This window comes from Penaeus vannamei, chromosome 8, assembly GCF_042767895.1.
Source record: "Penaeus vannamei isolate JL-2024 chromosome 8, ASM4276789v1, whole genome shotgun sequence".
Lineage (NCBI taxonomy): Eukaryota > Metazoa > Arthropoda > Malacostraca > Decapoda > Penaeidae > Penaeus > Penaeus vannamei.
Window position 1 is genome coordinate 42400300 of NC_091556.1, and position 7500 is coordinate 42407799.

At 39.5% G+C, this 7500-nt stretch overlaps 1 protein-coding gene across 3 annotated transcripts in view; it reads right to left on the bottom strand.

The window, feature by feature from the left end:
• LOC113823426 (protein FAM135A) overlaps positions 1 to 7500 on the bottom strand; it is a gene marked incomplete in the record, with an annotated part of 146200 nt that overhangs the window by 137528 nt on the left and 1172 nt on the right.

The following is a 7500-nucleotide window of genomic DNA, read 5'->3' on the forward strand; positions in this document are numbered from 1 at the left end:
CCCGTCGTATTAACTGTATTCTTGTTGTTGTTGTTGTTGTTGTTGTTGTTGTTGTCGTTGTCGTTGTTGGTGTTGTTGTTTTGTTGTTGTTGTTGTTGTTGCTGTTTTGTTGTCGTTGTTGTTGTTGCTGCTGTTATTGTCGTTGTTGTTGTTGTTGTCGTTGTTGTTGTTGTTTTTGTTGTTGTTATTGTTGTTGTTGCCGTCCGTTTTGTTGTTGTTGCTGTCGTCTGTGTTGTTGTTTTTGTTGTTGTTATTGTCGTTGTTGCTGTTGTTATTGTCGTTGTTGTGGTTGTTCTTGTTGTTATCACCATCATTATAAATATCATTATCGTTACTACTATCATTACCATTATTACAATCATTATCATTTTCGTTATCACTATCATTGTTAATATCAATAATACTACTATCATAACCATTATCATCACTATCATTACCACTGTCAAACCTATCATTACCATCACAGCATATTCCTATACCCTCCCCCCCCCCTTTGGAAAAAAAACAATAACATCCGAGAGCAAAACAAAAACAAACAAACAAAAAATAACAATCAATAAAGACAACAAAAACATTTCCTCTTACACACGTGACTCCATGAGAAAAAAAATGATGGGATCTTTGGCACGTGTTCATCTAAAAAAAAAAATAAAAAAAATAAAAAAATAAAAAAATAAATGGATAAAATAAAAATAAATAAATAAATAAATAAAATAATAGAAAAACTAAAAATAATATAAAAAATCCATGATATCTTTGGCACGTGGTGATCTAAAAATAAATAAATAAGATAAAATATAAATAAATAAATAAATAAGATAAAATATAAATAAATAAATAAATAAGATAAAATATAAATAAATAAATAAATAAATAAAATAATACAAAAAACTAAAAATAATTTTAAAAAATCTATAATGAGATCTTTGACACGTGTTGATCTAAAAAAATAATAACAATACAATAAAAAATATAAAAATATAATAAAAGTAAAAAAAAAAAAACATAAAATACAAATAAAATAAAATAAAAAGCAAAAAAATAAAAATAAAAAAACATGATGGGATCTCTGGCCCGTCATGATCTAAAAACGAATTTTAGTACAAAACAAGTGACTCCCATTCGTACTGCTGTAAGGTATATATATATGAATCTCACTGCTTACTAGGCCCCCAAAAATCAAATCACAATAATAATGAATGAATGATAAAGTGAATAACGGGGGGAAACAAAATAATTAATGATGACAATTATATCATTAATAATGCCAAAGTTAAGCTAATACAAATACTATTACTACTACTACTACTACTACTCACTACAACAACAATAATAGCAATAATAACAATAACAATACTACTAATGCTACTACTACTACTACTACTAATAATAATAATAATAATAATAACAACTATGATAATAATAATAATAATAATCGTAATAATAATGAAAACATATAATCCTCAATATAAGAAAGAAAAAGATAGAATAATAATATCACGTACACGTATTCATAAACACACACACACATGCACGCACGCACGCACGCACGCACGCACGCACGCACACACATACACACGCACACACACACACAATCACACACACACACACACAAACACAAACACAAACACACACACACACACACACACACACACACGCGCACACACACACACACACACACACACACACACACACACACACACACACACACACACACACACACACACACCCAACACCCGCAATGCTTAAAATCCCCCCCAAAATCTTAAATTAACAACACGATCGCCAAACACGTCTCTTTCTTTACACTGTCTAAATATTTTTCATTAATAAATAAGACACATCTTATCGTGGGTGGAGTGGAAGGGAAATGGTAGTAATAATGAGATTAGGAGGAGGTAGAGAGGGAGAAAGGAGAGGAGGAATACGAGAAAGGAGAGGAGGAGGAAAACGAGAAAGGAGAGGAGGAAAATGAGAAAGAGATGGAGGAAGGAGAGGAGGAAAATGAGGAAGAGAAGGAGGAAAATGAGAGAGGAGAGGAGGAACATGAGGAAGAGAGGGAGAAAGGAAAGGAGGAACATTAGGAAGAGAGGGAGAAAGGAGAGGAGGAAAATGAGGAAGGAGAGGAGGAACATGAGGAAGAGAGGGAGAAAGGAGAGGAGGAAAATGAGGAAGAGATGGAGACAGGAGAGGAGGAAAATGACGAAGAGAAGGAGGAGGAAAATGAGAAGATCGAGAAAGGAGAGGAGGAAAATGAGGAAGAGAAGGAGGAAAATGAGAAGATGGAGAAAGGAGAGGAGGAAAATGAGAAAGAGGAGGAGGAAAATGAGATGGAGAAAGGAGGAGGAAAATGAGGAAGAGAAGGAGGAAAATGAGAAGATGGAGAAAGGAGAGGAGGAAAATGAGAAAGAGATGGAGGAAGGAGAGGAGGAAATGAGGAAGAGGAGGAAAATGAGAGAGGAGAGGAGGAAAATGAGAAAGGAGAGGAGGAAATTGAGGAAGGAGAGGAGGAACATGAGGAAGAGAGGAGGAAACTGAGGAAGATAAGGAGGAGGAAAATGGGGAAGAGAAGGAGGAGGAGGAAAATAAGAATATTGAGCAAAAGGAGGAAAATGAGAAGAATGAGCAAGCGATGGAGAAAGGAGAGGAGGAGGAAAATGGGGAAGAAAAGGAGAAAAATGAGAAGAATGAGCATGAGGAGGAAAATGAGAAGAATGAGGAGAAAGAGGAACAAAAGAAGAAAGAAGAGAAGAGGAAGAAAATTACGAAAATGAAAAAGTGAATGAAAAGACGAAAGAAGAGGAGGATGAAAGGGAAAAAAGAGGGACCGTGGAATAAAGGAGTATAGACAGACCCGACAAAAGAGAATAGAAAGAAAAGAAGAAAGAATGGAGTGGAGTTCAGAGGGAGAGATAAAAATGGAGGAGGAGCAAAAAATATAAAAACGGAAGAGGTAGAGAAGATGAAGGAGAAGGATGCCAAGAAAGAAGGAAGGAGAGAGATAATCGTGAATAAAAGAGGCACAGCATAGAAAGAGCATAGATGAAGAAGAGCAAAGAAAGAGGAGACGAAATAGGAGAGGAAGAGAAAGAAGAGGAAAGGAGGACGAAGACGAAATAGGAAAAGGAAGAAATAGGAGAGGACGAAAACGAAACAGGAGAAAGAAGAGGAACGGTGAAAGAAGACGAAATAGAAAAAGGAAGAGGAAGAGAGGGCGATGATGAAACACGAGAAGAAAGAGTTAGAGGATGAGAGGAACAAGACCAAACAGGACAAGAAAGAGGAAGAGGACGAAGACGAAAGAGAAGAGGAAGAAGACGAAGACGAAACAGGAAAAGGAAGACAAAGAGAGGAAGAAGACGAAACAAGAGAAGGAAGAAATACGAGGAGGAGACAGAAGGAGAGAGAGAGAAAGAGTGAACGATGAAGAAACAGGAGAAGGAAAGCGAAACAAGAGAAGGAAGAAATACGAGGAGGAGGAGGAGGAGGAGGGAGAGAGAGAGAGAGAGAAAAAAAAGAGTGGACGAAGACGAAACAAGAGAAGGAAGGAAGAGGCATAAACAACGACGAAACGGGAAGAAGCGGAAAAGGAGACGGTCCAGGAAAACAGGTAGAAGAAAAAAGGAGAAGACGGAACACAAATAAGAAGAAAAGAAAGCGCAGACGGAGTACAAGAAAGACGAATGAGAAAAAAATAAATAAAGACGGGGCACACGGAAGAAGAAGGAAGGAAGAAGGAGAAGGAACTTAAGGAAGAAGAGGCTAGAATATAAGAGCATCCTCCGCCCCCCCTCCCCTTCTTCCTCCCTATACAGCCCCTCCCCTTCCCTATACCTCCGCCCCCTTCCCCCTCCTTATACCTCCACCCCTACCCATCCCTCCTTATACCCCTTCCCTTTCCCTATCCCTCCGCTCCCTCCCTATCCCCAATCCCTCCGCCCCCTCCCCTCTCCCTCCATATGCCCATCCCTCCGGCCCCCCATCCCTCTCCCTCCTTTTACCATCGCCCCTACCCACCCCTCTGCCACACACCCCTCCCTCTCCCTCCTTATACCCCCTCCCCTACCCCACCCCCTCCCTCCTTATACCACCGCCCCTACCCCACCCCCTTCCTCCCTTTCCCTCCGCCCCTCCCCTACCTCCCCTCCCTTTCCCTATCCCTTCGCCCCCTCCCCCCCTCCGCCCCCACCCCCTCCTCCCCGTAGCTACTGTGGTTGCGTTTAAAGAAGCACGGATGCCCCACGCTCTCTCAAGCAAGCGAAGGGCGACTCCCCCCCCCACACACACACACACTCCCTACCCCCAACCCCCCCCCCCACTTGTGCCACGGAAATTTCTCCCCTCTTCCTCTCCCCCTTTTTTTTCTGGGCGTTTTCTTGTGGGTCTGTCTTTCGTCTGTTTTTCTTCTTAGCTTTGCCTCTTCCTCTTCCGTCTGTTCTTCTTCTTAGTTTTGCCTCTTCCTCTTTCGTCTTTTGAGTGCTCTCTTTCGTCTGTTCTTCTTACTTTTGCCTCTTCCTCTTCCGTCTGTTCTTCTTCTTAGTTTTGCCTCTTCCTCTTCCGTCTTTTGAGTGGTCTCTTTCGTCTGTTCTTCTTCTTAGTTTTACCTCTTCCTCTTCCGTCTTTTGAGTGGCCTCTTTCGTCTGTTTTTCTTCTTAGTTTTGCCTCTTCCTCTTCCGTCTCCTGATTTTTTAAATCTATTTTGGGGGTGACCTGACTGTCGTTATCATTCTTGCTATGATCATTAACATCATCATCATTGTTATCGTCATCAATATCATCATAATCATCCTTGCTCTTCTATTCCTTTCTTCCTTTTTCCTCCTTGACCTCACTTCATACCCTTTCTCAGCTTCCTTCTTCCAAAACGCTATTCACTCTTCCTCTTTCTCATTTTCGCTTCTTTCTTCCATTCACATTTTCGCCATTTTTATTCCCCTTTCCCCGCTTCCTTCTTCCAAATCGTTATTATTCTTTTCTTCTTTCTCATTTTCGCTTATTTCTTCCATTCACATTTTCGCAATTTTTATTCCCCTTTCCCCGCTTCCTTCTTCCAAATCGTTATTATTCTTTTCCTCTTTCTCATTTTCGCTTCTTTCTTCCATTCACATTTTCGCCACTTTTATTCCCCTTTCCCCCCTTCCTTCTTCCAAAACGTTATTCTTTTTTCCTTGTCTCATTTTCGTTTCTTCCGATTCATTAACATTTACGCCGCAATCATTATTAAGCTAATCACACAATTCCTTATCTTCTTCTACGGCAAATTAAACCTTATGTCATCAATCAGTTATCGCCGTCATTATCATTATCTTCAGTTCTATGTTTGTTTTGTCTTTATCTTTATTTTCCCATTTATCGTCATCTCTGCTGATCCTACTTTTCATTTGTCTTTCAATATTTCATTTTCATCCTTTGCCGTTTTGTCTCTTTTTTCAATCTTCATTTCATCCTTATTTGATAAAGAAGGAAGGAAGGGAAAGAGGAAGGAAAGAAGGAAGGGAGGAAGGAAAGGATGAAGCAAGGAAGTAATGAATGAAGGAAGCAGGAAGGGAAGAATGAAGGAAGGAAGGAAGCAGGAAGGAGAGAATGAATGAAGGAAGGAAAGAATGGAAGAAGGAAGGAAGAAAAGAAGGAAGAACGGATGGAAAATAAAGAAAGAAAGTATAGTGAATAGAATGAAAAGGAAAAAAAGGAGGGATAAGAAGCATTCTGGAGACGAACGAGAGAAAAAGAAAGCAAAGAGAGAAAGGCCATAAAGTGAATAAAATCGACTCAAAAGAAAAACACGAAAATAAGAACAAAATCAGAAATAAAGGCCAGAGGGAGGAAAAAGAAGAATTAAAGATGAAAAAAAGGAGAAAAGAAAAAAAAACAGTAACTTCCCATAAAAGAGAAAAATCAAATTGAAGATATATATATATATATTATATATATATATATATATATATATATATATATATATATATATATATATATATATATATTAATATAATATATATAAAATATATATATATATATATATATATATATATATATATATATATATATATATATATATATATATATAATATATACATAAATTCCTTTTTTTAATAGAAGAAACCTCTTCGATACATAAACACCAACCCATGAATAAATCAGGCAGAGTCCGACATAGTCGTGTAGAGAAGCTGATTTCAGCGGCACTCTTGACTCTTAAACCTTTAAGCTCAGTCTCTGTCTCTGTCTGCCTATAAAGAGAGAGAGAGAGAGAGAGAGACAGTCTGCCTGTCTGTCTGCTTCTTTTGCTTGCTTGCTCTTTTTTGTCTGCGTTTGCTTGCTCGCTGTCTTATGTTTGTTTGTTTGTTTGTTTGTTTGTTTGTCAGCTGGGTTTCCCTCTGCGTTTTATTGTTTGTTATTTGGTCGTTTGTTTGTCTGTTGCTTGTTCATCTATTTGTTTGTCTGCTTGTCTGCTTGCCCGTCTGCTGCCTCTCTGTCCTGTGCCTGCTTTTTCTTTATTAATTGACCTACCTATGTGGCTGTCCATATGTTCATCTGAATGCCTACCAGCAAATACATAGAGAAAATAAGAGACGAGAAAGAGAGGGGAGGAGAGGGAAAGAGAGAGAGGAGAGGAGAGGGAAAGAAAGAGGTGAGGAGAGGGAAAGAGAGAGGTGAGGAGAGGGAAAGAGAGAGGGGAGGAGAGGGAAAGAGAGAGAGGGGAGAGCAGGAAATGGAGGGAGAGGGAGAGAGCAGGAGAGGGAGGGAGAGGAATAACGAGAGAAAGAGAAAGAGAAACAGAGAGAGAGAGAGAGAGAGAGAGAGAGAGAGGGAGAGAGAGAGAGAGAGAGAGAGAGGGAGAGAGAGAGAGAGAGAGAGAGAGAGAGAGAGACAGACAGAGACAGAGACAGAGACAGAGACAGAGACAGAGACAGAGACAGAGACAGAGACAGAGACAGAGACAGAGACAGAGACAGAGACAGAGACAGAGACAGACAGAGAATAATCCTAATAATAATAATAAAGATGAGAGTGGAGAGGTAGAAGGAACCAGGCCGACACAGTCTACAACTACCCGTCTCAAAGGTCGACCTCAACCTGTTATGCGAGATCCAGAGTTCACAACGGCGCTCTTCACACCCCGACGCACACTGCACCCCACATCTACAACGATAAGACTTTTGATAACGCGTTTTCACACCTCCAAAGGCCATCAAGCTTTAAGAGTGTGAACTGCGCTACGTTACCGATTAAGAAAAAGAAAGAAAGAAAGAAAGAAAGAAAGAAAGAAAGAAAGAAAGAAAGAAAGAAAGAAAGAAAGAAAGAAAGAAAGAAAGAAAGAAAGAAAGAAAAAGAAAGAAAGAAAGAAAGAAAGAAAGAAAGAAGGAAAGGAAGGAAGGATCTGAATAAATCATATCTAAGGAATACTGTGCTTATGCTTGTGTCTACTCGATGGTGAGGGGAGGCAGGGTGACAAGATGGAAGGAGGGAGACAGCGTCAGGATGTACAGAAATAACTCGAAG